The sequence below is a fragment of the Nelumbo lutea genome, chromosome 2 (genome assembly GCF_056320005.1).
Source record: "Nelumbo lutea isolate HS-2025 chromosome 2, American lotus-T2T, whole genome shotgun sequence".
Taxonomy (NCBI): domain Eukaryota; kingdom Viridiplantae; phylum Streptophyta; class Magnoliopsida; order Proteales; family Nelumbonaceae; genus Nelumbo; species Nelumbo lutea.
The window spans coordinates 77,794,711-77,819,512 of record NC_142685.1 but is presented as its reverse complement, the minus strand read 5'-3'; the positions used below and the strand labels follow the sequence as shown (position 1 = coordinate 77,819,512).

At 34.9% G+C, this 24,802-nt stretch overlaps 1 long non-coding RNA gene and 1 pseudogene across 1 annotated transcript; both read left to right on the top strand.

Annotated features, from left to right (window-relative positions):
• The first annotated feature begins 15,653 nt into the window (after positions 1-15,653).
• LOC148871596 (uncharacterized) lies at positions 15,654-16,750 on the top strand. The gene is made up of 2 exons (XR_016106628.1): positions 15,654-16,177; positions 16,278-16,750. It is a non-coding gene; the product is annotated as an uncharacterized LOC148871596 (long non-coding RNA).
• Positions 16,751-20,497: 3,747 nt separating this feature from the next.
• LOC148871595 (serine/threonine-protein phosphatase PP1 pseudogene) lies at positions 20,498-24,487 on the top strand (annotated as a pseudogene).
• Positions 24,488-24,802: the final 315 nt, after the last annotated feature.

Genomic DNA, 24,802 nt, shown 5'->3' with positions numbered 1-24,802 from the left:
GGAAATAATTCCAGAAAAACCAAGATTATCTTGACCGACTTACCTATGAAGACAGAGATAAATCAAATTCAACAATACTGTAACTAGATGCTAATAATTTTAGATTACTCACTTTCGACGAAACCTCCCTAGAGATACAAATGAATCCAACCCAGCATAGCTTAACGAATCCGGTACACATCTGATATATATCTACAGTAGGGCAATCTTCCGAATCCCTTGAAACTAGTTCAAGGCAAACCAAGACAGAACTAACTATACACCATATCCAAAACTATTCATACCATCCAATCGACCACCAGTCAAATCTTGCATCACAAGCCGAGCATAAAACAACACTAAACCCTCTATTCTATTTTAAACAAAAATAGCATGGCTTGATAAACTAGGAAATCAACGCAACTCCTTCAAAAGAAGGAATTATACCTATTCAAAGTAAAATAAAACCAATAAACCTGGATCATTCAAAACAATCCTTCCTATATAACTTAAAACAAATCAGAGCAAATGTAAGAAATTAATCATTTTAACCAACAAGAACCTAACTTATTTCTACTCTAAACTCACAAACTTAAACTAGCCAATCATATTTAGATAAAGTAGAAAATAAACACAAATCCTATAAAAGATTAAAACAGACATTTTAAATGAACCATGTTTTGATAAACTAAATCCACTCACTCTAAATTATATGTTTCACAAAAAACCATACAAATACATTCAAACTAATCCCCACTTGCTGCATAAACGTCCTTATATCAAACGAACTCTCCTTGTCTTCTTACATGCATATACAGAGGTTTCATTATTCAAACCCATAATTATCCAAACAACTTACAATCACTCAAACCAAAAGGTTATTAACAACCAAAAGATATTATCAAATTATCAGTTGCAACATAGAAACGAGTCCAAACCAAATCCAATACAACGGAGTCCAAACGAATCCAAACATTGCCAATGCAAAATAGAACCTATACAACCACACAATGCCGGCCCAATCTGTCATTCATTAACCAATCCAATTAAGGACACTGAGACATTGCCAAATTAAAACCATCAAAGCAAATATCAATCCAAACAACCCAAGATTATACAAACCGACCTACCTATCTACACAAGGATAAGTCAAACTCAACAAAATTGTGATTAAATGCTAACAACTTTATAATACTCACTTTGAATAAAACCTCTCAATAAAACTCAACCAATCTGGAGCACGTCTGATATAACTATGGATTAATTAAAGGCATTCTTTCAAATCCCATGAACGGGTCTAGCCAATCCTATGTAGAGACCAACTACACAATATCCAAGACCAACCAAGCCCTAGCATCCAATCGGCCTCCTAACAAATACCTAACCACCGACCAAGCAAATAGATCACCAAACCCTCTATTCAAATTCAATCGAAACTAGCATGCCAAGATAATTTAGGAAATCAACTAAACTATGTTAAAAAATTGAAGTTAGGCCTACTCAATATAAAATAAAACCATCAAACCTGAATCATTCTGAAAAAACCTACCTATATAAACCTCAAACAAATCAAAGCAAAAACAACACATAATCATTTTACATAACAAGAACCAAGCATATTAGTACGCTAAACTGACTAACTTAGCATATTTAGAGAAAGTAGAAAATGAACTCAACTCCTTTAGAAAATTAAAACAAAGCTATAAAAAAAAAAGAAAATAATAGCAAATAAAGTAGGATCAATCCAAACAATTCCGTTAAACAAATTAAACAAATGAAAGCAAAAACTTTATACATTTCTTTCAACAAGTAAGAGAGAAGCATATTACAAATCTAAATTTACTATTCTAACTTTAAACAACCCATTATATCAAGATAAACTAAATCAACTCACTCATAATTTATAAGCGGCAATAAAAGCCATACAAGCTTATTCAAATTAATCTCCACTAGCGGCATAAAATTCCTCTTTTCAAACAAACCCACCTTGTCTACTAACAACAATATAAAGTAGTTTCATTATTCAAATCCATAATTATTTAAACAACTTACAATAACTCAAATCCAAGGGTTGTCTAAAACCAATGTTATCAAATTATCAGCTGCAACCTATAAATTATAATGATTCCCAAAATCTTAAAAAGAACAATCCCAATCGAATCCAACACAACAAACACCAAACGAAACCAAACATGGCCAGTAGTACAAATTAGAACCAAAAAAATGACACACTATCAGCCCAATCAAGCATATCAACACATTGCCACATCCAACCCATCGTGGCAAAACATAGCTGAAATCATTCCAGTAAAACCAAGATTATCTTGACCGATTTACCTATAAAGACAGAGATAAATCAAATTCAACAATACTGTAACTAGATGCTAATAATTTTAGAGTACTCACTTTCAATGAAACCTCCCCAGAGATACAAATGAATCCAACCCAGCATAGCTTAACGAATCCAGTACACATCTGATATATTTCTACTGTAGGGCAATCTTCTGAATCCCTTGAAACTGAGTCAAGGCAAACCAAGACAGAACCAACTATACACCATATCCAAAACTATTCATACCATGCAATCGACCACCAGTCAAATCCTGCATCACAAGCCGAGCATAAAACAACACTAAACCCTCTATTCTATTTTAAACGAAAATAGCATGGCTTGATAAACTAGGAAATCAACGCAACTCCTTCAAAAGAAGGAATTATACCTATTCAAAGTAAAATAAAACCAATAAACCTGGATCATTCAAAACAATCCATCCTATATAACTTAAAACAAATCAGAGCAAATGTAGGAAATTAATCATTTTAACCAACAAGAACCTAGGTTATTTCTACTCTAAACTTACAAACTTAAACTAGCCAATCATATTTAGATAAAGTAGAAAATAAACACAAATCCTATAAAAGATTAAAACAGACATTTTAAACGAACCATGTTTTGATAAAATAAATCCACTCACTCAAAATTATAAGTTTCACAAAAAACCATACAAATACATTCAAACTAATCCCCACTTGCTGCATAAACGTCCTTATATCAAACGAACTCTCCTTGTCTTCTTACAAGAATATACAGAGGTTTCATTATTCAAATCCATAATTATCCAAACAACTTATAATCACTCAAACCAAAAGGTTATTAACAACCAAAATATATTATCAAATTATCAGTTGCAACATAGAAATGAGTCCAAACCAAATCCATTACAACGGAGTCCAAACGAATCCAAACATGGCCAATGCAAAGTAGAATCTATACAATCACACAATGCCGGCCCAATCTGTCATTCATTAACCAATCCAATTGAGGACACTGACACATTGCCAAATTAAAACCATCGAAGCAAATATCAATCCAAACAACCCAAGATTATCCAAACCGACCTACCTATCAAGACAAACCATCGAAGCAAATATCAATCCAAACAACCCAAGATTGTCCAAACCGACCAACCTATCAAGACTAGGATAAGTCAAACTCACCAAATTTGTGATTAGTTGCTAACAACTTTATAATACTCACTTTCAACGAAACTTCTCAATAAAGCTCAACCAATCTGGAGCACGTCAGATATAACTATGGTTTAATTAAATTCATTCTTTCAAATCCCATGAACGGGTCTAGTCAATCCTAGGTAGAGACCAACTACACAATATCCAAGACAAACCAAGCCCTAGCATCCAATCGGCCTCCTATCAAATACCTAACCACCGACCAAGCAAATAGATCACCAGACCCTCTATTCAAATTCAATCGAAACTAACATGCCAAGATAATTTAGGAAATCAACTAAACTATGTTAAAAAATTGAAGTTAGGCCTACTCAATGTAAAATAAAACCGTCAAACCTGGATCATTCTGAAAAATCCATCTATATAAACCTCAAACAAATCAAAGCAAAAACAACACATAATCATTTTACATAACAAAAACCAAGCATTTTACTACGCTAAACTGTCTGACTTAGCATATTTAGAGAAAGTAGAAAATGAACTCAACTCGTTTAGAAAATTAAAACAAAGCTATTAAAAAAAAAAGAAAATAATTGCAAATAAAGTAGGATCAATCCAAACAATTCCGTTAAACAAATTAAACAAATGAAAGCAAAAACTTTATACAGTTATTTCAACCAGTAAGAGAGAAGCATATTACAAATCTAAATTTATTATTCTATTTTGAAACAACCCATTATATCAAGATAAACTAAATCAACTCACTCAGAATTTATAAGCGGCAATAAAAGCCATACAAGCTTATTCAAATTAATCTCCACTAGCGGCATAAAATTCCCCTTTTCAAACAAACCCACCTTGTCTTCTAACAACAATATAAAGCAGTTTCATTATTCAAATCCATAATTATTTAAACCACTTACAATAACTCCAATCCAAGGGTTGTCCAAAACCAATGTTATCAAATTATCAGCTACAACCTATAAATTATAATGATTCCCAAAATCTTAAAAAGAACAATCCCAATCGAATCCAACACAACAGACACCAAACGAAACCAAACATGGCCAGTAGTACAAATTAAAACCAAAAAAATGACACACTATCAGCCCAATCAAGCATATCAACACATTGCCACATCCAAACCATCGAAGCAAAACATAGCTGAAATCATTCCAGTAAAACCAAGATTATCTTCACCGATTTACCTATAAAGACAGATATAAATCAAATTCAACAATACTGTAACTAGATGCGAATAATTTTAGAGTACTCACTTTCAATGAAACCTCCCCAGAGATACAAATGAATCCAACCCAGTATAGCTTAACGAATCCGGTACACATCTGATATATATTTACGGTAGGGCAATCTTCCGAATCCCTTGAAACTTAGTAAAGGAAAACCAAGACAGAACCAACTATACACCATATCCCAAACTATTCAAACCATCCAATCGACCTTCCGTCAAATCCTGAATCACAAGCCGAGCATAAAAGAACACTAAACCCTCTATTCTATTTTAAACGAAAATAGCATGGCTTGATAAACTAGGAAATCAACGCAACTCCTTCAAAAGATGGAATTACACCGATTCAAAGTAAAATAAAACCAATAAACCTGGATCATTCAACACAATCCATCCTATATAACTTAAAACAAATCAGAGCAAATATAAGAAATTAATCATTTTAACCAACAAGAACCTAGCTTATTTCTACTCTAAACTAACAAACTTAAACAAGCCCATCATATTTAGATAAAGTAGAAAATAAACACAAATCTTATATAAGATTAAAACAGACATTTTAAACGAACCATGTTTTAATAAACTAAATCCACCCACTCAAAATTATAAGTTCCACAAAAAACCATACAAATACATTCAAACTAATCCCCACTTGCTGCATAAACGTCCTTATATCAAACGAACTCTCCTTGTCTTTTTACAAGCATATACAGAGGTTTCATTATTCAAATCCATAATTATCCAAGCAACTTATAATCACTCAAACCAAAAGGTTATTAACAACCAAAAGATATTATCATATTATCGGTTGCCACATAGAAATGAGTCCAAACCAAATCCATTACAACAGAGTCCAAACGAATCCAAACATGGCCAATGCAAAATAGAACCTATACAATCACACAACGCCGGCCCAATCTGTCATTCATTAACCAATCCAATTAAGGACACCGAGACATTGCCAAATTAAAACCATCGAAGCAAATATCAATCCAAACAACCCAAGATTATCCAAACCGACCTACCTATCAAGACAAGGATAAGTCAAACTCGACAAATTTGTGATTAAATGCTAACAACTTTATAATACTCACTTTCAACGAAATCTCTCAATAAAGCTGAACCAATCTGGAGCACGTCTGATATAATTTTGGTTTAATTAAAAGCATTCTTTCAAATCCCATGAACGGGTCTAGCCAATCCTAGGTAGAGACCAACTACACAATATCCAAGACAAACCAAGCCCTAGCATCCAATTGGCCTCCTATCAAATACCTAACCATCGACCAAGCAAATAGATCACCAAACCCTCTATTCAAATTCAATCGAAACTAGCATGCCAAGATAGTTTAGGAAATCAACTAAACTATGTTAAAAAATTGAAGTTAAGCCTTCTCAATATAAAATAAAACCATCAAACCTGAATCATTCTGAAAAATCCTACCTATATAAACCTCAAACTAATCAAAGCAAAAACAACACATAATCATTTTACATAACAAGAACCAAGCATATTACTACGCTAAACTGACTGACTTAGCATATTTAGAGAAAGTAGAAAATGAACTCAACTCCTTTAGAAAATTAAAACAAATATATTAATAAAAAAAAATAATAGCAAATAAAGTAGGATCAATCCAAACAATTCCGTTAAACAAATTAAACAAATGAAAGCAAAAAACTTTATACGGTTCTTTCAACCAGTTAGAGAGATGCATATTACAAATCTAAACTTACTATTCTAACATGAAACAACCCATTATATCAAGATAAACTAAATCAACTCACTCAGAATTTATAAGCTGCAATAATAGCCATACAAGCTGATTCAAATTAGTCTCCACTAGCAGCATAAAATTCCTCTTTTCAAACAAACCCACCTTGTATTCTAACAACAATATAAAGCAGTTTCATTATTCAAATCCATAATTATTTAAACCACTTACAATAACTCCAAGCCAAGGGTTGTCCAAAACCAATGTTATCAAATTATCAGCTGCAACCTATAAATTATAATGATTCCCAAAATCTTAAAAAGAACAATCCCAATCGAATCCAACACAACAGACACCAAACGAAACTAAACATGACCAGTAGTACAAATTAGAACAAAAAAAATGACACACTATCAGCCCAATCAAGGATATCAACACATTGCCACATCCAAACCATCGAAGCAAAACATAGCTGAAATCATTCCAGAAAAACCAAGATTATCTTGACCGATTTACCTATAAAGACAGAGATAAATCAAATTCAAGAATACTGTAACTAAATGTTAATAATTTTAGAGTACTCACTTTCAACGAAACCTCCCCAGAGATACAAATGAATCCAACCCAGCATAGCTTAACGAATCCGGTACACATCTGATATATATTTACGGTAGGGCAATCTTCCGAATCCCTTGAAACTGAGTCAAGGCAAACCAAGACAGAACCAACTATACACCATATCCCAAACTTTTCAAACCATCCAATCGACCACCCGTCAAATCCTGAATCACAATCGAGCATAAAAGAACACTAAACCCTCTATTCTATTTTAAACGAAAATAGCATGGCTTGATAAACTAGGAAATCAAGGCAACTCCTTCAAAAGATGGAATTACACCTATTCAACGTAAAATAAAACCAATAAACCTGGATCATTCAATACAATCCATCCTATATAACTTAAAACAAATCAGAGCAAATGTAAGAAATTAATCATTTTAACCAACAAGAACCTAGCTTATTTCTACTCTAAACTAACCGACTTAAACAAGCCCATCATATTTCGATAAAGTAGAAAATAAACACAAATCATATATAAGATTAAAACAAACATTTTAAGCGAACCATGTTTTAATAAACTAAATCCACCCACTCAAAATTATAAGTTCCACAAAAAACCATACAAATACATTCAAACTAATCCCCACTTGCTACATAAAACGTCCTTATATCAAACAAACTCTCCTTGTCCGTTTAAAAGCATATACAGAGGTTTCATTATTCAAATCCATAATTATCCAAACAACTTATAATCACTCAAACCAAAAGGTTATTAACAACCAAAAGATATTATCAAATTATCAGTTGCAACATAGAAATGAGTCCAAACCAAATCCATTACAACGGAGTCCAAACGAATCCAAACATGGCCAATGCAAAGTAGAACCTATACAATCACACATTGCCGGCCCAATCTGTCATTCATTAACCAATCCAATTGAGGACACTGATACATTGCCAAATTAAAACCATCGAAGCAAATATCAATCCAAACAACCCAAGATTATCCAAACCGACCTACCTATCAAGACAAGGATAAGTCAAACTCGACAAATTTGTGATTAAATGCTAACAACTTTATAATACTCACTTTCAAAGAAATCTCTCAATAAAGCTCAACCAATCTAGAGCACGTCTGATATAACTATGGTTTAATTAAAGGCATTCATTCAAATCCCATGAACGGGACTAGCCAATCCTAGGTAGAGACCAACTACACAATATCCAAGACAAACCAAGCCCTAGCATCCAATCGGCCTCCTATCAAGTACCTAACCACCGACTAAGCAAATAGATCACCAAACCCTCTATTCAAATTCAATCGAAACTAGCATGCCAAGATAATTTAGGAAATCAACTAAACTATGTTAAAAACGTGAAGTGAGGCCTACTCAATATAAAATAAAACCATCAAACCTGGATCATTCTGAAAAATCCTACCTATATAAATCTCAAAAAAATCAAAGAAAAAACAACACATAATCGTTTTACATAACAAGAACCAAGCATATTACTACGCTAAACCGACTGACTTAGCATATTTAGAGAAAGTAGAAAATGAACTCAACTCGTTTAGAAAATTAAAAGAAAGCTATTAAAAAAAAAAAGAAAATAATAGCAAATAAAATAGGATCAATCCAAACAATTCCGTTAAACAAATTAAACAAATGAAAGCAAAAACTTTATACGGTTCTTTCAACCAGTAAGAGAGAAGCATATTACAAATCTAAACTTACTATTCTAACTTGAAACAACCCATTATATCAAGATAAACTAAATCAACTCACTCAGAATTCATAAGCGGCAATAAAAGCCATACAAGCTGATTCAAATTAATCCCCACTAGCGGCAAAAAATTCCTCTTTTCAAACAAACCCACCTTGTCTTCTAACAACAATATAAAGCAGTTTCATTATTCAAATCCATAATTATTTAAACCACTTACAATAACTCAAAGCCAAGGGTTGTCCAAAACCAATGTTATCAAATTATCAGTTGCAACCTATAAATTATAATGATTCCCAAAATCTTAAAAAGAACAATCCCAATCGAATCCAACACAACAGACACCAAACGAAACCAAACATAGCTAGTAGTACAAATTAGAACAAAAAAAATTACACACTGTCAGCCCAATCAAGGATATCAACACATTGCCACATCAAAACCATCGAAGCAAAACATAGCTGAAATCATTCCTGAAAAACCAAGATTATCTTGACCGACATGCCTATGAAGACAGAGATAAATCAAATTCAACAATACTGTAACTAGATGCTAATAATTTTAGAGTACTCACATTCAACGAAACCTCCCCAGAGATACAAATGAGTCCAACCCAGCATAGCTTAACGAATCCGGTACACATCTGATATATATCTACAGTAGGGCAATCATCCGAATCCCTTGAAACTGAGTCAAGGCAAACCAAGATAGAACCAACTATACACCATATCCAAAACTATTCATACCATCCAATCGACCACCTGTCAAATCCTGCATCACAAGCCGAGCATAAAACAACACTAAACCCTCTATTCTATTTTAAACGAAAATAGCATGGCTTGATAAACTAGGAAATCAACGCAACTCCTTCAAAAGAAGGAATTATACCTATTCAAAGTAAAATAAAACCAATAAACCTGGATCATTCAAAACAATCCATCCTATATAATTAAATTATTTAATTATATATTGTACAAAATTAAGTAAATTATTATCCATAGATTTCTATTTATTTAATTATCTAATTGACTTCATTAATTAATCATTTATTAACAAGTTAAGGATGTTGGGATTAAACTTGTTCATAGGCGGTGCCAAGTTTGGGTTGGACTTTGTCTTTATTCAATAGAATATATTGAAGCCTAGCTTTAAGCCCAACCCAACCATTAGACCTATCTCTTGAGTTGAGCTCGACGAAGAAAGTGTGATTGTTTATTTCTCTCTTATTTCCTCACCAATTTATTTATATATTTAATTTAGTAAGTTAAAAATATTTATTTATTTATTTTGCTAAACGATTTAATTTTATCAAAAAATTATTTCACTATATCTTTCCCTCCTTGAGTCTAATATTTCGGGTTATCAATGGGCCAGGCTTGGCTTTAGATAGATTGGATATTTATTTATTATTTTACTAAATGAATTGAGTCATTATATATATATATATATATATATATATATATATATATTATTTAGTTTAATAAATTAGTTAATAATTTATTTTTCTCTTTCTTTGGATCCTTATTTGTTGAGTTATCAATGAGTTTGGTCTAGTGGGGTATATAGCATGTATCTGTCCCATCCCAATAATTAATGATTTTTTTTTATTTTACTAAACTAAATTATTCATTTATATATTTAAATACATTAGATAAAGTCCTATGTATAAATTTTTATTTACTTGATTCAACCCGACACCCAATAATAAATGAGTATTTAGTTATTTTATTAAATTAAATTGTTGATTTGTTTATTTTACAAAATTAAGTAAAATATTATCCATAGATTTCTATTTTTTAATTTACTAAATTATTCAAGTAATTAAAAATTTATTTAACTATTTAGTTATTTCAATCTCTCTCCCTAAGCCTAATATTTAGGGCTATTAGTTGGTTAGGTCTCAGCTTGGATTAAAATTATTAACGGGATCAATAGAACATATTTATGCGCAAGTCTGAGTCCAGGTTGAACTTCAGGTTTACATTTTGAGCATAAGCCTAAAGTTCATATAGAACCAGAATCATGGTGAGGAAATTCTTTGTTTCTCTCATTTTCTCACATAATTACTTATATAGTTATGTTATTAAGTTAAAAAATATTTACTGAACTTACTAAATTATTTTAGTTTATAAACAAATTATTTCTCTCTCTCTCTCTCTCTCTCTCTCTCTCTCTCTCTCTCTCTCTCTCTCTTGTCAATGGATTGGGTTTAGATCTAGATAGTTTGGATATTTATTTATTTTTCCTAAAGTTAGTAAATTATTATCCTTAGGTTTTGTTTATTTACCTAACTAAATTATTCATCTAATTAATGATTTAGTTTATGAACAATGGATTAGTTATGGTGTCGAATAGGCTATACATGTCTTGTCCCAATAGTAACTAAAAATTTATTTATTTATTTGACTAAATTAAATTATTCATTTATTTATTTTAATATATTAAATAAATTATTCTCCATAAAGTTTTATTTATTTAATTCAACCTGTGACCAATATTTACGATTGTCAATGATGTAAGTTTGGTTGGGGATAGCTTGGACTTGTCTTGCACCAATCACAAGTGAATATTTATTTAAATTTTTTTGTTAAAGTTAATTATTGGTTTATCTATTTTATAAAATTAAGTAAATTATTATCCATACATTTCTATTTACTTAATTTATTGAATTCTTTAATTAATTAATTATTTTCCTAACAAACTATTTCTCTCTCTCTTCCGGAGACTATTTTTAGGGTCACTAATGTGTTTAGTGAGGTGTGGGATAGGATGTACCTATCTTGTCCCAATAATAAATGTAATTTTATTATTTTAAAGTAGTATATATTATTTTATGGAAAAGGTTTGCAAAAGGTTTTAACCTTGGAATCCAACTGAGTAGAGAGTATGACACTATACCTTGATTTTCCTGTTCCATCAACCTCAAATGTGGATTTTCATGATTGAGGACCGAAGGAAAAAAATCTACCAGTGTTTCAAAATAGGAAAAAAGGTAATGTTTTAAAAACCGACCCGAAAGCTAAAACGCTTTTTCCTTTGGGTCATTGGTCACTGGTTTCGAGCGTCTAGGTCCAACGGGTAAGACAGTGCCACGTCAACATGGTCTGATGTGTTGACTGTGCATCTAGTCTGATATGTAGGTATGTATATGTATATACATATATATATATATATATATATATATATATATATATATATATATTATAATATTTTTCCAACTTCATTCGGAGAATTTCTTTTTGTTTTATTATCTTTATTCTAGTGGTGGTGGGGGATGTGTTGTGATTTTACATATGCAAGTTCGCATTTGCAACTTGAAAATCTAAGTTCTGATATGCGTAGATAACCTAAACAAGTTAATGGCACTTATGATTTGTTTAGTATTATACATCTAGTCTTAGTGTTTTATGATAATCTCAATTTGTTCCCTTTTTCAAGGGTTTTTTTTACTTAAAGTTCATCTTCCAAACTTCATGCCTAAAGGGTTGAAATCTATAAAATTAAACTAAGTGATCAAAAAGCTTGGTTTCGAAGTTGTTTTCACCTTTTCCTAAAAAAAAAAAAAAAAACTGAGTGATCAAACAACTTTTTTTGGGGTATGCAATGGTTAATGAATTGGATGGTGAAAATTTTGGAATTGACCCTTGAAACTAGAAAGACAAAGTCTTGATACAAATGATTACAGATTTGTGGTCAAGATTGTATGTTGCAAACAACAACATTGTTGCATGAAGCTTAGTATCCTCTAACTAGAGGTGTAAATTGGGTCATGTTGGGCCAGCATGGCACTGTCTGCATGTAGACCACACAAAGAGCAGATTGTGTCATGTTGGCCTGTGGGCCGAGCCAGACCGTGCTTCCCTCCCTTGGGATAATTTGTGGGGTTAGCCTGACACGACCCACAACTTGAGCCCGTGCAGGTTTGGGACAAGCGAGCTACAAGTCGTACCGATTGGGAATATGGGTCGGGCTTTGCGCCTGGGCTGAATCGGGCCAAAAAGGCCCATACTAATTTTTCTTGTTGTCATTTTGACATTTTATTTTGTTTTTTTATTTTTTTTGCTAAGTAAAACTAAAATACTTAACTTTCGTTTGGGAACAAATTGAAAAAACAAAAAATATAGCAAAGAAATGAAAAAAAATGTTTACCAAAATACAAAATGGATAACAAATTGTAAAAAAATAGGAATTTTATTTCATTTAAAATATAAAAATTATAAATTGAAAATAAAAAATTACATTGTTGAAAAAATAACAAATAATTTAAATAAAATTGAAAAAATTACTCCATCTCCATGACTTTAATCATGTGCTCCATCAAGTGTAGTAGTGTCATGACCTCCTTTGCCTTGTAATTCATCCTTAACATCTAACAAATAATCTTTGAAGTAGATGTATTTTTCTTGTTTCTCATAGAAGAGCAAATGTCTATCCAAGTGCCCAATGCTACCCTTGCTACTAAAGTTAAAGCCAATCCTACATTTTTGGCAAATGGCTCTTTCTCTCTTCCCCTCAATTTCATCTATTTTAAATATTTGCTAAATTAGGCTAGTGAACTTAATGTTAGGGAATTGGTTTCAGGAGGAGAAGCCAACCATTTTTTTTTTTAATTCTAACAAATAAAAATTTATTTAATTGCAATTACTTGCATGATCAGATTACCAGTTTAGAATCTCAACTTGATTTTAACGGTTGAAGCCTCAAAGCCTCCTAAATTGCTAAGTGTATGACAATATGTGATTGTATGAGATGAAACTGAGAGTATGAGAATTGAGAAAATAATTGCTAAATTGGTGTGGTGAGAATAGTGGAGGATAGGGTTATTTATAGGAATTGAAAATAATTCAATTGCCTAAAGTACCCTAAATACTAGCAATTTTTTAGTTGTTGAGAGGGGTATTTTGGTTATTGTAAAGTATCTATCACTTTACCCAAATGCCCCAAATGTCTGAAACTAGTTGGTGTATAATTATAGGATATAGTTATTGAAGGGGCATTATTGTCCCAAACTAGCTATTTATAGGCTTATAGTTGTTTATTGAGGTGGTATGTCTGTAAAAGCCCCTTGAAAAAAAGTTGAAACTAGCTGTTGGGGGGGGGGGGCCAAGGGCCCCAACGGCCCCAACGGCTAGTTTCTCGAATGGGCTACACTCAATCCATTGCGGGCTTGTAGGTTGTGCTACTTGTTGGGCTATGTCGTGCAGGCCTATGGACCTGAAACCCTCGACCCAGCATGATCCACATGATTGTGTTGTGCCCAGCACGGCCCGTGTGCAGGTCTGGTCCAAAATCTTGTTACGGCCCAGAACAGCTCGATTTACACCTCTAATCCTCTCCCTTGGAAAGCGGGGTGTTCAAATTTGGATAAAAAATAAAAAACTGAACTGAACCAAGCTAAATAAGCTAATTCAGGTATTGGTTTGGTTCGGTTTTTGATGTGTTAAAAATTTAATAAAATCAAATAGAAAACCAAACTACTATACTATATAAAATTGTATATTATATAATTATTTATTTATATTAATTGTATTATGTTTCACTAATTTAAGGAAAAATTCTCGATTACTACCTTGTACTTTAGTCCTAGTGTCATTTTACTCCCCAAACATTAAAACATGATAATTCGGTACCCGAACTTTCAAAACGTGCCAATCCAGTACCTACCATTAACCATGCGTTAAGTGGCATTTAAAAAGACACAAATGCCCTTCATGTGTCATCTAAATCTCTTTATAAACCATCCAAATGTTGATAAAATAATGAACAGTGCCAAATCCTTGCCTCTTCTATTCAAGAAAGTTGGGGTCACTATAATGCCCACTAAGACATGACCCCAACTTTCATGAATAGAAGAGACAATGATTTGAGACTATTCATTTTTTGTCAACGTTTGGATGGTTGCTAAAGACAATTGGATGACACTCAAAGGGTGTTTATGTCTTTTTAAATGCCACTTAACGACTGTTTAATGGGCTGGTTAACGACAGGTATTGGATTGACACATTTTGAAAGTTCAGGTATTGAGTTGTCACGTTTTAAAGTTTGGGGTCCAAAGTGACACTAAGCCCAAAGTATACAGTGCTAATTAAGAATTTTCCCTTAATTTATTTAATTATTGTTTTATATATTACTCTTTTTCTTAAATCTCCCTTTAGGCATTGAGCCCAATCGGAATTTTTGTTAGTATCAATACTAAATAAGAACACTAATTTAAATTAATTACTACTTTAGTAATTAGTATTTAGTAACTAGTAGTAACTAGTAAGTGGGAAACACAAAAGACAACCACATTGGAGTGCCCGAGTTGGGTTAGGAGTCAAACTATCAAAGAGTAATTACTAATTACTAACTCTTGTTTGATTTTTCCCTTTTTCTACTAACTCAGTCCTTTTATTTTTTAAATACGGTATGGATTGGTTCAGTTTAAACCCTCTTTCATTCGGTTCAATTAAGGGATATGACCAAACTAAATAGTGGGTTAGGTCATCGGTTTGAACCGAACCAAACCGAATGTACACCCCTACTTGTCATATAAATTAAACAGTTATGTAAGGGACACTTTCGTCATATTCTGAATTATCAAATCATACCTTGTATTATGATAGAGTCCCTCTTTTATGTTCGGACATTCTTAGAATTCCCTCTCACCACTCTGTTCCACAGTCCAACGCGCCTGTGTGTGGTGAATGGCCAACAGGATGCTCGGGTTGGGGCTCGAAGAAGACGAGGACAAGAGATGGGGAGGGGAGAGTTCGAATGACCTTAAAACTTTTGAAAGAAGCCCGGTTTTTGAATTTTGTCCTTTTGCGGGTGGTTAAACCGGGTTTGTTCGGCTGAACACCCGTTAATATTAGTGTTTTTGTCGAAATGCCAATGTGGTCACTTCTGAATGGCGGGATCACGTATCCAATAAACCCACGAGTGCATAAAACGTGGACTTTCACAATCCGGACTTCGGTTTCAACTTTACACTATCTCGGACTCGGACTGCCGGCCAATGAACAGGCTTCGACGTTCTGAAAATTCCCTCTCCCCACTCCGTTCTCTTTTTCTGTCTGGCTGCTTTTTCCCTTTTTGATAAGTATTTCTGTCTGGCTACTTTGGATGGAGGTGAAGGACACGGTAATTCCCGAAGGCCACCACCGCTCGATGACTTCTGTTAGAATTTTAAATATACCGTTTTAAGAATCGTGGTATTTATTCTGCAATCTTTGATACGCTTTACCTTGTCATTTAAATTGATTTTGTAACGGTCTAAATCCTTATCAATCGACCTGAGAGCAAGAGAGCAAGAGGTCATCGATTAATTTCTATATAAGACTTCGTGTTTTCCATTCAGAGAAGAGCTCGATATCGTGCTTCTTAGAAAAGAAAAAACAGAGAACAAAACCACTCGATTTCCTCAGACTTACCTGCGAATGGCGATCCATGGCTCCAGAGCCAGTTCACTCAGGTGGAGCTTCGCAGCTTGAATTCCAATGTGAGTAATCCTCAAAACCCTAAAACCCAAGTAGCTTTCTCGTTTGTGGGTTACTTCGATGTTTTGTCTATTTTCTTGATTTGGCGGCTGGTTTCTGCAGTTTCTCTCAATGAGGAGGGAGATCGGGCGAGTGACAATCAGAAACTTGCTTTCCAGGACGTCGGAGCTGAAAACCGTTGGAGAGTCTTTGACTGAGGAAGAGAGGGCTGCGTGTTTGATCGAATCGTATCTGGACATGGACGAGGAGGTATAGGATTTTGAAGTCTTCCTTCGGGTGGGTACTATTATAGGATCTGCAGCTTGAATGCGTAAACGTTGAATTTGAATTCATTTTTTTTATGCAGTTTATGGTTTTGGGTTGAGATTGTAAAAGATCGTAGCGAATGATCTTTCTATGGTATGTGTAAAGGGGTATTATGTGTAATTCTATTTTATGTTGGCCAGTAGATGCTTTCATTCCGAGACAGAGAATTTGGCTTGTTGGATGATTGTTCTGGATTTGAAACATAGGGTACATGGCATTGCCCTTTTCAAAAGGCATGCACCTATTTTAAAAATGCCTTCCTTTGTTTATATTTTGTTTGGTAGATTCTTTTGTGTTATATGCCTTCGTAATGGTTTGTCAACTTCTCAAGTACCTTTTATTGCTGTTTATATTAGTAGTAATGGTCTATTGACTTTTAAAATAAATAAATATAAAGACCATTCAATACCTGAATGGTCTATTAGATTTTATGGCTGTGATTTATGACTCAAATGAAAATAAATTTTAAGTTTTTTTGGTGTTGCTTCTGGTTGTCCACATTTGTATCTCTATGCCAGCCTGATGATGCCTTTTGCACTTTACCATTTCTTGTAGCACTTTAGAGGAGCTAAAAATCCATTATTTTTCTGCAAGTAATTTGATGCAGTTTTGCACCAATTTCTCAAAACATTGCAATGCATCGTGTCAAGATAAATCTGAAACTTATTGGAAATGGTTTTAGAAGGAGGTTCCTTTTTTTGTTCTCCATAACAAAGCAAAATTACTTTCTCCAATGTCAAATCCTGAAAATGGAAATGATAATTATATTTGCACCTGAAATTTGCAAATAGAACTCATTAGTATAAATGCCTTCTGTCTTACTATGTCATCTATAACATGCATAATCTTACCAAAGAGATTAGACTCATTTGCTTATATATTATATGTTGAGGCATGATTAAATTTGATCATGTCTAAGCAGTCATATAAAAAAAAAAATTTGGTCTCAGTAGAGATGATTGGGCATTGCATTTTGTGATAACAATTTTTAACAGAACTGAGCTAGTTGACTGAGGAATTGATATAGCTTTGTTGCCAGACACCCTGATCATATCTATCTTGAGGTCACAGAGCATCAATGTGCTCTATCCAACACCTACAATACCTCTATATAGCTCCCTGATTCAAGTGAAAATCTCTAGCAACCTCTGGTCGAAAGGGAAGCAAACAATTTACATCTTGATTGCATCTGGAAAGAAAGGCTTTAAAATCGTGTTACTTCCCGACATTTATTTGGTAAAGAATGCATTTCTCAGCTCCATGACTAGCACTTCCCTTCTAGAAGGCCAAAACCAGAATTTGGAAAGAAAAAAGTTTTGTTTGCTTCAAATGGTCTCAGATGATCTCTGCAGTGAGCATCAGCTATCTTAATGGCAGTGGCCACTATAGCCCATTTCAATATGTTCTATGTAAGAGATAATCCATGCTGACTCCTAGACGCCATAGGAACTCTCCTTAGCCCTTAATACCACTGCTTAAAAACATTGAGAGAGTTTGGTGGAGAATGGGATTCTTTGTTTCTTGAGACCCATTATTATTTTTTTCTGTTCCCCCATGCATGTATTCCTTATCTATCTTACCCAGCAGAGTTGGGAAGCTCATCAAGATTTTCAGAAAACATCCCACCCTTCTAAGTTCTAACCTTCTACCTATCGTAATATACACATTCCTTTTTCCTCCCTTGCCAAAAAATTCCGGCCAGGGTTATAAATTGGCCTTTCTAGCAGGGTTTCTGTTCAACAGCCTCCTACCTAAGGATGGATCCAGCCTATGGGGCATGTCTCTCCTCATCCATTCGCACCATTGAGTGCCCCTGGAAAGTCTGCGGACATGATGCCCACCTGGCAATGTTAAACTCGGCTCCTTCCGCTTTGCAAGGAACCAGATAAGGGCCACCGTGACTCTGTGAGGGCGTACTTTGTAAGCAACGGGCGGATAAGGCTTATCACCTTTGGACGTATTGGACATACACTTACTTTACTAAGCTCTCGGCTCTGATTCTCTGCCCACTAGCTCTGGTTCTCTTTGGCAGCTTGGTACTAACTTGCCTGTTAGAGTCCCCTTGCCTGGGTCATCCTCTCGAGCTCTTTGATGTGTTTGATCTTGTAGATACGACTTGATGACCTTAGTTCACATTGTTCGAGCTGTCATTGCCAGCAGAGACTCAGTGCGATTTGGTCCTCATCACCTTGTGTATGTCTTTTTCTCTGATGTACATCTTCTCATGTACTACCTCTTTTATTTAATCAAATTTTTGTTATCCTTTCTCAAAAATTAAAATAAAGTAACACCATTTGCTCTTTTTTAAGCTATCTGGAAAAAGTGCTACAGCCAGATCTTTAACTCAAAAGCTTCCATCATAGAGGTTGTTATGCATAGGACTGAGTGATACCTGATCTACTGGCAAAGAGGGACTCAGGAATTCCAGGGGTTACAGCTAAGCAACCCAGTGTAACTGGGATTCCATCTCTCTCTCTCTCTCTCTGATGCAAGCTGTCTTGTGTACATTCTGCTCTTTGTTTTGTTCATCTGAGTATATATCTCAATACTCCATTATAAATGAAGTAGGAGTTTCCCTGCATTACAGCAATATAATCCTATACCACTTAAAAAAATGCTTATTCTGAAGAAAGTCATTGGTAAAGAAACTCAAGTTGAAATGAGGGAAGTGTTGGGAGTGTTATATTTAGGAGGGGAGTTTTTTGAACAGTTGGAAGATGGGGAAATAAGAGAGCAGAAATCGGGGGAAGTTTTAGAAACAGAACACTATGTAAGGGTCAGTTGAAAAGAATGGGGTGGGAGTTAATTATCAATGAAAGAAAAAAAAAAAGAATGGGGTAGGAGTTTAGTTGACGCCGGTAACCATATTTGGAGACACATTTTTGATACCTGATGAGGGCGATTCTGATGGCTGGAGTATGGTTTTTGGATAGAGGTCTGAGAGAATCCTTGTTTTTTCTTGTTTGTAATGGTTCTTATATTTGGGTCATAGTTTTCAAAGTGTGCCATACCACCATTAGTCTATGTAAGTTCTTATTTGATTGGTCATGATGGGGAGTTTAGGATGCTTGTTGGTTTTCTTGTCCTTTGTGGGCAATTTCTTACAACATATTTTTGTGTCTTCATTTTGTTTTAATGAATTTTTCTTTACCATAAAAAATGCTTATTCTGTTCAAGATTCCAAGGAACTTATCCCATAGTTTTGGAGATGTATTAGATAAGATGCCTGTGAGCAGAAAATCTGAATGTCATGTAATTACGTCTCTTTCACACTTTTCTCTACTACTCTCCCTCATTGAAAGATTGAGTCACTAGGGTCAGAGACATGATGGAGGGAAAGGTTTTAGCTTCAATTGAAATGAGATTTTCTCCATTTTGTAGCATGGAAAGATCCATGATGAACTTTAGAAGAAAGTAAAGGAGAATAAAGGGATATGGAAGGGCAAAAGAGAGAAGAAAAGATTGGGAGTAAAGGGCCAATGGAAAGAACTACAAGATTGGTGATGGTCACTCAAATGGTCTGGGAGAGCAGGGAACATAGAGCCAAGAAGATTAACTGGATGTGAATTCACACTCGCATCCAACTTTCTTTCCCTGATGTTGTTTGCCTTAGCCAAACTATGTGGTGAACATGTTTAGAACAATCAAGTGTTGAACAAGTCGAGATCAATGAAACATGGGAGACCCTCATGGACCAATTCTTGTAATGTTCAGGATCAGTGTCTTATCCACAGACTCCACCAGGTTGGTTTTTACCCAATAAAGAACTAATAGAGGACAAATATTCATATCTAAGCATTTATCTTTTTGTTGACTTCATCCTATGTGTCACATCATAGGTGTTAAGATTAACCAGATTTTATATCAGACATTGTCTAACACATGGTAACAGCATATGTTTGCCTTTCCAAAGCCTATTATCTTAGATACAAAAATGACAACTCCCATTATCTACATGCTTTTATGATTGTTTTGATTGATATTTGAGAAAAATGATTGTGGATTTCGATTGAGTAATGAGTATCTCAGAGCAAAGGCAGCCATATTTTGAATTTTATTAAGTACCGGATGTAGCAAGTTGTTCGTTTTGTTGGGCATCTACCCATGTGTCAAAACAGCTGATGCAAATGCATAAAGATAATTATCATATTTACCAAGTTCTCTAATTCAATTACAACATTTTCTGTTAAACTGCAAATATCTTGTGTGGAGTAAAAATGTATCTCCATTCATTTGCTTTAATAATGAAATCTCCATTGCTGAACTACTTGACTTTTTGGTAGGAGATATCCATGGTCAGTATTATGATCTTCTTCGGCTTTTTGAATATGGTGGACTCCCACCTGTAGCAAATTATCTCTTCCTTGGGGATTATGTGGACCGTGGTAAGCAGAGCATAGAGACCATTTGCCTTCTCCTTGCATACAAAATTAAATACCCGGAGAACTTTTTCCTTCTTCGGGGCGACCATGAGTGTGCTTCCATCAACCGAATATATGGGTTTTATGACGAGTGCAAGAGAAGGTTTAATGTCCGCCTTTGGAAGACATTTATAGATTGCTTCAACTGCCTACCAGTGGCTGCTCTTATTGATGACAAGATCCTTTGCATGCATGGAGGATTGTCCCCTGACTTGAAGAACTTGGATCAGATACGGAATATTGCTCGCCCTGTTGATGTGCCCGATCAGGGACTTCTCTGTGATTTGCTATGGGCTGATCCTGATAAAGATATACAAGGATGGAGAGAAAATGACAGAGGTGTATCTTATACATTTGGAGCTGACAAGGTCACTCAATTCCTTCAAAAACATGATCTAGATCTCATTTGCCATGCTCATCAGGTAGATATGATGCCATAGCCTGGCTCTTTTGGCTTGCTTAATCAACTTTTGTTACTTCATTAACATATGCATCTATCGGCTTATGTCTAGGCCTATAAATTTCAGTTATGCATCTAACATCAAATCATGGTCTAGATTAGTGCATGTTTCATGAAATCATAGGGTCCCATCAGAATGGCATAATTCATAATCCTCACTAAAAGTTATGGCAGACAAGTAGGGGTGCTACAACTTCCATATCTAGTAGTGGACTTTCCAGTGTGACAGAAGGTAATAGTGACTAATGATGAAAAATAGATATGAATAAACAAAGATACAGCTTGCTGTCCACCAAAGTTTGAGTAGGAACTAAATTTCATCAAGGAAGCACTTATAGAAGTAAAGAAAAAGAACTGTTGCTCATAGTTTCCAAGGTGCCAATGCAAGGCTAGGTGACCATGGCGGGGCGCCCGGGCACCTAGGCACATAGCCCTCACCTAGGCGATGGAATTTAAAAATAATAAGTTGATGGATTTCTACCCATTCTGAACTAGTTTCTTTGGATTTATGTATTCTGCACTTTTGTGCTTGTATTTCTTGCAGTGTTGCTTCAATAGGCAAAACAATTTATTAGAGTTACAACTTATAACATAGGAGTTGGAACTTAAAAGAACTGAAGGGGGTGGAGCCCCCCTATTTGAGATCAACAAAACATAGGGAACAAATACTAAAATAAAAGAAAATGAATGTGAAAAGTAGGTGGCAGAGCCCTGTTCTAGACTCAGAAAAACTGGTGAAAAAATATTAAAATAATAGAAGAAATATGAAGAAGAAAAGAAGGGGTGAAACCCTGTTCTAGACCCAAAAAACTAGTGAAAAAAATACTAAAATAAAAGAAGAGTATGAAGAAAAGAAGGGGTGGAGTCAAGGAAGTTATTGTTCTGACTTTGAATCCACCAACATAGTATCCATATTCTCAATCAGTCGATTCCAATGAGTGAGAAAAGAGAGATGGAGAACAGGTTTGTAGAAGTTGCAAAATAGAGGAAAGAGATAAAGATTGAAGCAAAAATTTTCATTCTTGAAGAGGTAAGGATCAGAGGCCAGCAGAGCTTGAAGATTAGGGAGGCAGAGAGAACTACAATATTGCCGGAAGGTCTTAAAGTGATCAAATGGATGCAGAAGTTTGTTTAGAAGCAAGTTCTAAAGGTAAACAAATGAACTTTACGAAGTTCAACCTTGATGGAAGAAAGAGGTATGAGTTGGAATGCAAAAAGAATGCAAAAGGTTGTTACATAACTCTGCAGGAATTCTTAGGAGGAAGAAAGAAGCAGGTGGTCTGCTTCCTAGAAAGTAGAAGGGGTAATGGTTGGAAGGCAGTGACACAGGTACTGAGTGACTTTATTCAACAGCTGAAAACAAAACAAGTAGATGGTGATTACTCCTTATGCCTCTTGTAAAGCTTTGTTAGATCTGGGTGAAGATGAAGTAGAGATTTTAGCTTTAATTATTCACTCAGAGGCTGGTGCTGCCACAGTCTCGAAATGGTGTCCTCTCTCCAATACCAAAAGTTTTGTGTTTGCGGACAATGTAATAGTCAGATTGCTTGGGTTACTTTTCAACCTCTAGAAGGAGGAAGTATTACAATCAATAGTTGTAGTCTATGATGCAAGATTAGATGGTGTGTTTGATTGTGATCTCCATTCAATTGTAGTGATGTTAGGTGGTATTAAACCTAGTGATATTCCAAAGAAGATAGAGGTTGTTTCAGATGGTTTAGTTTACCCCGTTTGGCTTGCTACCTCCATTGAAGCCCAGCTATGGAAGGAGGGAAGAAGAGAGGAAGATGAAGAGACAAAACAGGCTTGGTTGTGTGGTTTGCAAGGCAGTGTAGTCTCTACAAGAGAAGTTAAGGCAATTGAGGTTCCCAAGAAAAAAAGAGAAAAAAGAGGATGATTTAAACACTTGGGGAAAATCTGCATGGCAAGGTGGGCTGAGGGATGGCAGGCCCTGTGTTCAGTCGAAGACAGGGGAATTAAATGGAGACGGGCTTGTTCCAGTTCAAATTTCAAAACAAAATGAACAAAGGTCGTCAAGGTTTCAGGGTTCAAGCCAGTCCTGTGAGCTAGTTCAGTTTGGTCTAATGAACCGAGGCTAGTCAACCAGTCACATGTTTTAAGTAAACACGTGACTGGCAAAGGGATAGAGGGTTGGGCCAAGGCCCATCAGGATCTAATGGGTCTAGGCAAGTGAATGGGCCAACTTTTTTAAATCGGATGGACCTAGACCTTAAAAAACCACTCGCCCTTTTAAGTAGGCACGTGACCAAAGGAGATGGGGAGATGATGGACCAAAATGATGGTCTATCATCGTCTCCCTCAAGCAATTCGCAACCAATGCCTGTAGGAAGTAGGGTTAGCCGTAGTGGTGCGGAAAATCTGAACTAGGCAATTTGCTTATCAAAACTGAGGAAGGGGTAATTTGGCAGCTAAGGAATGAATTCAGGCACTTCAAACAACTTTCTAGAGATATGCTCATCCAAATAAGATGGATCAGAAGATCTGCAAACAGCACGACAGATGGCCTAGCTAAACAAGGAATTCAGAGACAACCCATGTTTTGAGCTCATGTGAAAATTTGGGCTGGCTTTTTGGGTTTGCTGTTTTTTTTACAACCTCTAGTTGTATCTTTCTATTCTAAATTAATATTTCAATTTTTCTGTTGCTGATAAAAAAAAAATGCTTATCATGTTACTTTGAACAGGGCCTTTTACCTCTTCTGACCTCACTATATAGCCCTCCCCCCTCCCCCATAACAGAAATATTTTCCTTTAATTCAGTCCTAGATCCAAAACATCCTAAAGACCATCACATTATATTACATTCTATCATTTATGGGCGATAATTGGTGACAGTTGCTGTATTACATACTAATACGATTATATGCCCATTACTTGCTCTGTCTCGGAATCAAAGCATCTACTGGCCAACATAAAATAGAGTTACACATAGTACACCTTTACACATATCATAGAAAGATCATTCGCTAGATCCTTCCACTAATGATCTCTTCGAGATTGTAAAAGATATGGTGATTTCCCTGTTAAGCCCTTTGCTTTAATTTGAATTTGGAGATGGTTTTCTTTCTTGGTTTTGGGGCTTTGTAATCTGAAAGCATATTCTTTGATGTAGTAAACTTATCAATGTGGCAGTCCCTGGCACATTGATGAATGAGCAATCAATACAAAGAGGGTGTTGAACCCTTGGGAAAGGAATGAAAATCTTACACTATGCCTCGATTCTGCTAAGGCTATTGGATGTACAGTAGTTAATATTGGTACGCAGGACTTCATTGAAGGGTAAGAAGTATACATGCTATTTCAGTCGTTAGTTCTTTTCTATTTTCAAGAATATTTTGGTCCTGTCACTAGTTTTTTTATAGTTTTCTGAATATTCTATTCCATGCCAAAGTACAAAGAAGTAAAACTTATTTACCTAAT